Genomic DNA, 7,456 nt, shown 5'->3' with positions numbered 1-7,456 from the left:
AAAATCTTGAAGTAATTGGATATTCAGATTTTGATAGTGTCAGAGCTTAGATGGTATAAAATCAACATTTGGTTATATATTTTTCTACTTGCTAGTGAAGTTATCTTGAATAAGTCATTAATTGTTTCATCTCTGAATTTGTGGCATACTATGATACCATTTCTTATACGCTTTGGTTAAGGAACTTTATCTTAGGATTTTGTATTTTAGATTTGATTTCTAAGTCATTAAAAATTTCATGTGATGATTCTATTGCAGTGCATGTGTTTTTTTTTTAAATTTATATCTTAGATTTAATCATGCATTATACATATTGAATTGGTACTATATCTTCAGTTAGAAAACGATTGAGAGGTAGGGACAGAGCCGACATCCGTGGCAGGGTGGTCATAGGACTGGTCAAACTATTGTCAATTCTCTTTGACCAAAGACAACGTCACCATCCTTGTCACATTTACTAAACTACCCCTACTTCTCTCTTTAATTACCATCTCTACCTTCATTCTGCCACTTTCTCACCGACATGTTCTCCTCTCATATTTCGTGTTTTCTCGTACGATACAATCTTCAATTTTCTTTTCTTTATTATTTTTTTCGTCCCAAAATTTATTTTTCTTATTTTAATTTAAAAGGTAATAATTTTGAAAAAATTAACCTATTTCCAAATATACCAAAATATTAGAATTTATTGTCATAATAATTTTTTTTATTATAATTAATTATATAATTAGTGATTAGTTAATAATTGGAGTTTTTAATTATGTTTGATTGCTAAAAAGATAATAGAAAATTTTCTGAATTAACACTTCTTTTTACATAGTTTATCATTACATTTATGAATTAGGATTAAAATATATATTTTTATTATTAAATTTAATTTATTAAATTTTGCATATTTAATTTGGGAAAGAATATCAAAATCTGAATTTTTATTTATTAAAATTAATTCGAATTCTTGATTTTAGTGGATAGTTAGACAAGGATGAATTATGTTTTGAAATTCTAATTAAAAAAATGAATTTAAATTGATGATACTTTATTTTGGTTTTATTGTATGATGAGAGATTAAATTTTAAAAATTCCTAGTAAATTAATTTTTAATTAAAAATTTTTATTTTAGTATTTTTTTTATTGTCATTTTCAATGAGAAATCTAGAAAATAATGAAATTTAATTTTATTGAAAATTGAATGAATTATGAGGTGAAAATAGTGATGGCATTGGCAAAATTTTGGTTTTGATTTTGGAATTTATTTAAAAATTAATTTATGGTAGATAACCTAATTCATCTTGAATTAAGGAATGATCGAACTCAAAACCCAATTTAACTTAACCTTTCACTCAAGCCATTGAGAATAAGTTTAACCCAACATCATTTTTCTAAGTTCAAATTGATCTCGACTTGGTTGAACTAAATTTGGGTTAGTCGGGTTGATCAAGCTATATAATTCAAATTCATTTACAATGTTTTTATTTATTTTTTATTATTTTTATATATTTATATTAAAATTTAAATAGTTAATGCAACAAAAATTTAAAATAGTAACAAAAAAAAATAAAAATAAATTTATATATTTTTATAGACAAATATAAAAAGTATATAATACAGTTATAATTTGATATTATTTAATTAAAATTTAAAAGTAAAATAAATAAATAAATAACTAAATATTATTATATAAAATAATATAAATTTTAAATATTATAAAATTATTAAATAAGGTTTGGGTTATACACTTATCCAAATCTCAATCCGAATCCCACTAATATAAAAAATGATTGTCTGAATCAACCTAAACATTACGCCAACTCACCCAAGTTGCACCGCATTTTAGTCATCCAATCCGTTTTGCCGATGGGCCATCCAAAGACAGTCGCCTCTGCAGGCCCATTTTTATGGATACGAACAGTTTGTTCTGCAACACTTTTGGGCCTCTGGCCCAACGTTTCGGGCTCAATGAAAATGGGGCTGGGCGGGGCCTGCACCTTTCTTACAAACATCCACTTGTGTATTTGGTTCTTATTGTGTAAGTAGGGATTTTAGCATTTGCATATGTTAAAAGAATGTATTAATTAAGGCTGCGTTTGGATGAAAAATAGAATAAACTTTTTCATTTCTATTCCTTATTATAATGATCCAAACAAGTCCTATAGATGAACTGTCTATCATTTTCGGATGTTACATGATGTTTTATATGATATGTTTGAATATGTTCTACGTGTCTATGTGCTTGTTATATACAATACATTTCTTCATCCACTCTTTTACAAAAATTCTTAATAAAATAACTTATTTGACATTTAAATACAATTTAGGGTTGGGATTGTTTAAAAAAAAAATAAAAAAATTATGCATTAAATTGAAAAAATAGTGAAAGTACATGAATGATTTTTTAAAAACACATAAATTACACAATTGCAATCATTAGAATTCATAGCTTAAGAGATTGTATTAGTAGGTTATCTATTATTATTTGTGATGACTGTCGTATAGACTCATAGTCTATGTTATGATAGGAAGAGGGTTATAGGTTGCTTTTTTTTGTATCATGTAAAGCCGATTTTGTTTATGAAAACTAAGTTTGTTTGGATACACTTTCTATTTTTTTTAAATAAAAACTTTTATATAAAATTGAAACATCTTGTATAAAAAATTATTGATTTATTATATTTTTAAGAATTACTTAAAAAAAAGTTTTAAATTTTAAGGTTAATTTTATTCACACCCTTAAATAAATACATTTAGCCATTGTTGGTTTCAAATTTCGTTGATTAATACTCTTATTAATATATTCCTTTTATAAAAAAGATTGTTTTATAGAGAATTTGAGGTAGATGTATTTAACAAATTTTCCCAATTTAGGACCAAACCCTTCTCAATGCACTTCTTTAGAGCTTTTTTCAAAATTCTAAGGCAATTGTCAAAAGTTTTCCCATTAAAAGTGAGATCATCCATGAAAACTTTCATGATTGTTTCTTCCATGTCACTAAAGATGCTAAGCATGCACCTCTGAAAAGTGGCAAACGCATTACAAAGACCAAAGGGCATGCACTTATAGGCATAGGTACCAAAAGGACATGTGGAAGTGGTTTTCTCCTGATCCTCCAATGCAATGGCAATTTAGAAGTAGCCTAAATAGCCATCGAAGAAGCAATAATGATCTTGTCCAACAACTCTCTCCAAAACTTGATCTAAGAAGGGTAGTGAGAAGTGATCCTTCTTGGTGATTGAGTTTAGCCTCTTGAAATCGATGCATACTCGTCATCTTGTAGTCAACCTTGGAGGATGAGTTCTCCTTGGTTGTTCTTTATTACTGTCATCCCATTCTTCTTAGGTATCACTTGGGTTAGGCTCACCCAACCACTATCCTATATAACGTAAATAATTCATGCATCCAAGAGTTTTAACACCTTACTTTTGCTCACATCTTGCATAAGGTGATTCGGCCTTCTCTATGACTGCTTCATTGCTTTTGCCTTCTTCTTCAAATAAATGTGATGTGTGCAGATCAAGGGATTTATCCTTTTCAAATCTAAGAGGGACCAACTAATGGCTCCCTTATGCTTTTTAAGCACCTTCTGAAGTTTGATCTCTTTCTCTATTAATGTATCATATAATGACAGGTTTTCCTTCATTTTATTCTAAATATGCATACTTCAAACCATGTGGGAGGGCTTCAATTCTATTTTGCATATCCTAACCTTCTCCTTAGCACTATCTTCACTATCATTAATGTTGTTCAAAAATGTGAATATCACATTTTTCTTGCCATTCTATAACATCTTCCATATTTTATTCCTTACTTAAAGCGAAAAATTTCTCTCTCTTGTCCTCCAATAGCTTTTTTGTGTGATCTTGTATCAAGGCCCCACTATCCTCATCATCCACATCATCATGATTTACCAAATGCTTACATAGGTTGAAGACATTCATCTCAACTATCATAATCCAAAAGATAATTGCAGTAACTTATTCAAACAATTGATGAGAGCATTTGTAGTGGCTAGGAAAGGTTTTCTAAGTATAATCGGAATTGAGTTCATGTCATCCCTTAATGACTCTATATCTAGTACCAAAACATCTTCAACTACTCCTCTTGGCACCTTGATTGAATGATCTACCAAAGAGAGTGTTATGGAAGTAGCCTTAAGCTTTCCCAATCCTAGCTGCTCATAAATTGAATATGGGAGCAAATTTACACTAGCTCCCAAATCCAATAAAGCTGTCTTGATGAATGAGTTTCCAATCTGAACTCAGATGGTGAGGCAACTTGAGTCTCTATACTTCACCAATGCTTTATTCTTAATGATGGCATTGACTTACTTTGTGAGAAATGCCTTCTTGCTTAACTTGATCCTTCTCTTTACTATGCATAAGTCCTTAAGGAACTTTACATGAACTGGAATTTGCTTGATCATATCGAGGAGTGGAAATCTTCACTTGCTTCAAAACTTCCAAGATCTCTAGAATCTTATACCACCCTTTGTGTCTCTACATAGCTATAGGGAAAGGCAAAGGGTTGGAAAGACTCACTTTCTCTTTGCTCACAATGATTTCCTCAAAATTTTCGAATTTTTTTCTCATTCCTAACATTTTTTTCCACGATTGGTTCATCTCTAGTAGAAATTTCTTTACTTATCGGTAACTTGGGCCCTTCATATTATTTCCCATTTTTGAGTATGATGATTGCATTGCAATCTTCATTTTGCACTTCAAAAATTTCATTTACCCCTCTTGGATTTTTCTATAGTTGAGTTGGGAATTTACCTTTCTCTTGAGATAAGCTTGCAGTAAGTTGGCTTAGAGTGGTTTAGATATCTACTAGTTCTTGAGATGTTTTAGCATTTATCCTATTTTGATTCTCATAACCCTTGTCTTGTTTCTATATGAACTATCTTATCATGTCTTTTAGGCTTGAGTTAAATGATGAGGTTTAGGGTTGTTGCTGAAAATTTTGAGATCACATACCTTATGGTTGAAAACCTTGCTGTTCATTAGCATAATTACCTTGAAATCAGTTTCCTTACTGCTGAAACTTACCATTGTTACCTCATCTCCACGATAGATTTGAATGATTCTTCCAACCTAGATTATAAGTGTTGAAATAGGGAGAATTGTTAGCATATTGTTTATATGTCTTGAAGGCATTGACTTGCTTTGAAAACATGTCTAGTACCATTGGTAGAACAGGAAAATATTGCATATCATGTTCCATATACTTACATATCAAGCATGGTTAAGCTAATCCCTTGTTAACTATATGTACCTCTTGAACTCCCATAGTTTCCAAATTATCCAACCTCCTTGTAATGGTGGCAAACTTTGTTTAGACATCGAAACCCTTTGGTAGGGTGCACACTCCACTAGCTCTTACCCTGTTCACTGTTTTGGCTCTAGGTGGTTCCTTAATGATTGTTTATTCCCAACTTCTAGATACCTTAGCAACATAATCAAGAAATTGAAACATTTCATCGGGGTTTTTGTTCATGAAATCTCCTCTACATAGTCTTGAGAAGTTGTTTCATTGATGGTGTTAGCCCAAGGGTTCTCCTAATCGGGTTTTGATGATAACAAACCATGGTTAAGTGACTAATTGGTTTAATGATTAAGAATCTTAGGTATAAACTCGAAAATTCATCAAATGACCAAATGGATACAAGATCGAGACGCTTGGAAGACTTGTGATCATAGGAAACTAATGTAAGATGAATGCATGAGTGCACTTAGGATTTTCACACGTTTCATGCATCTTTGAAAACTCAGTTTATTCTTTAAAACGTCAATTTCATTAAAACCCGAGTTTTTAACTAATATACCCTAGGCAAAATGTTTCAAAATTGGCTTAATAATTTACCTAAAGACCTTGCCTAAGTGTTAGAAAAGAAAGAAATTAAAAAAAATAGATTTCCGGGGCCAAAAAGGCTCAACCAGTCGAGGGAGGTCAAAAACCTTCTCTTTCTCCCAATAGCCTTCTCTTCCCGATCGAGGTGTTTCTCTTACCGGTCAATATCCGGTCTAGGACCGGTTGACTCTTAGCTAGACCGTACGAGGTTACCTTTTGCTGTTTTTGACTCCCGAGCTTAGAAACCTATAAATTGAGAGGTCCATTCATTTATTGACAAGAGAACACTTGCATTCAATAACCTACCTACCTGTTCTTGATCAAAAAGCTCTCATTTATTTCATAGTGCATTAAATCACCACTTGCATATCCTTTAGTGAACTCTTATGTGTCATCCTAGCTTTGTCTTGTATTTGAGCCATCCTTAAGCTAGGTTGAGGGATTATATCTTGTAAAAATCTAAGTGTTAAAGCCTTCAAGAGGGTTGAATCTTGAAGAGGTTGTGTAAGAGCCCATTGGAGTCGGAATCCAAGTGTAAGAAGATTGGAAGCTTGGTTGAAGCTTCAAGGTAGTGGAACCCTCACTCGGTTAGGAGGTTGAGGAGAGTGGACGTAGGCAAGGAAGTGCCGAACCACTATAAACCCTAGTTTGAATTCTCTAAACTCTATCTCTTTACTTTGCTAATATTGGGTTTGAATTTGTTGTGATTAAAAAGATTTTAAAAACCCAATTCACCCCCCATTTTGGGTGTTTTTCTTAACTAAGCATAGCCTTTGTTTTCTCAGCAATGGTGCCAATTCCTTGATCGATTTTCTCTATTGTATTAAATACTTAAACCTAAATATATAGTAGTTGTAGCCTCCATTTTGTCCTCTTAGCACATGTAATGCTAGTTTCTATCCAATGTTTCCCTTTTGCCCTATGATCATCCCTTGGTAGCCCATTAACACTCATAAAACATTTTTTTTGAGCTATCTTCAAGGACCCTTTTGTTAAGGGGCTCATCAAGACCCTCACTTTGACCTTGGCTACCTCTCTTGCTTAGTTTTAGGTCACTTAGACGTACTTATCTCATTCAGACACACCTGACCCATTTGGATACACTCAAACTCACTTGGGCACACCTAGACATCTTTTAAACAAGCTCACTTAGTTACACTTTAGTTCATTCCAACTCACCTAATAGCACTTCAACTTAGTCCACTTGGTTGCATTGTAGGTGCACTTTAAATTGGTTAATTTAGATACATATTCTATTTTAATTGAATTTTGGTAAGGTAAATTTTTTAAAGTGTTGATAAATTTTTTTTAGTAGTATGTACATAAATTGAATTTTGGTAAGGTAATTTTTTAAAGTATTTTAATATAAATTTTTAGTGGTATGTATGTAAATTGAATTTTGATAAATTAATTTTCTTAAGTGTTTTAATATAAATTTTTTAGCGGTGTGTATGTAAATATAATTTGCTTAGTTAATTTATTTTATTTTATTTATTGTTTTAATATCAATATTTTAAATAGATATATACATAAAGTCAAAAACAAGTTTCTAATATAAAACTAAGACAATACTTTCCATGAATATATTAAAATGCCAGTTTCTTCATAAAGTAA

The sequence above is a fragment of the Vitis vinifera genome, chromosome 1 (assembly GCF_030704535.1).
Source record: "Vitis vinifera cultivar Pinot Noir 40024 chromosome 1, ASM3070453v1".
Taxonomy (NCBI): Eukaryota; Viridiplantae; Streptophyta; class Magnoliopsida; order Vitales; family Vitaceae; genus Vitis; species Vitis vinifera.
The sequence above is the reverse complement of the archived record's forward strand: the minus strand, read 5'-3'. Positions refer to the sequence as shown.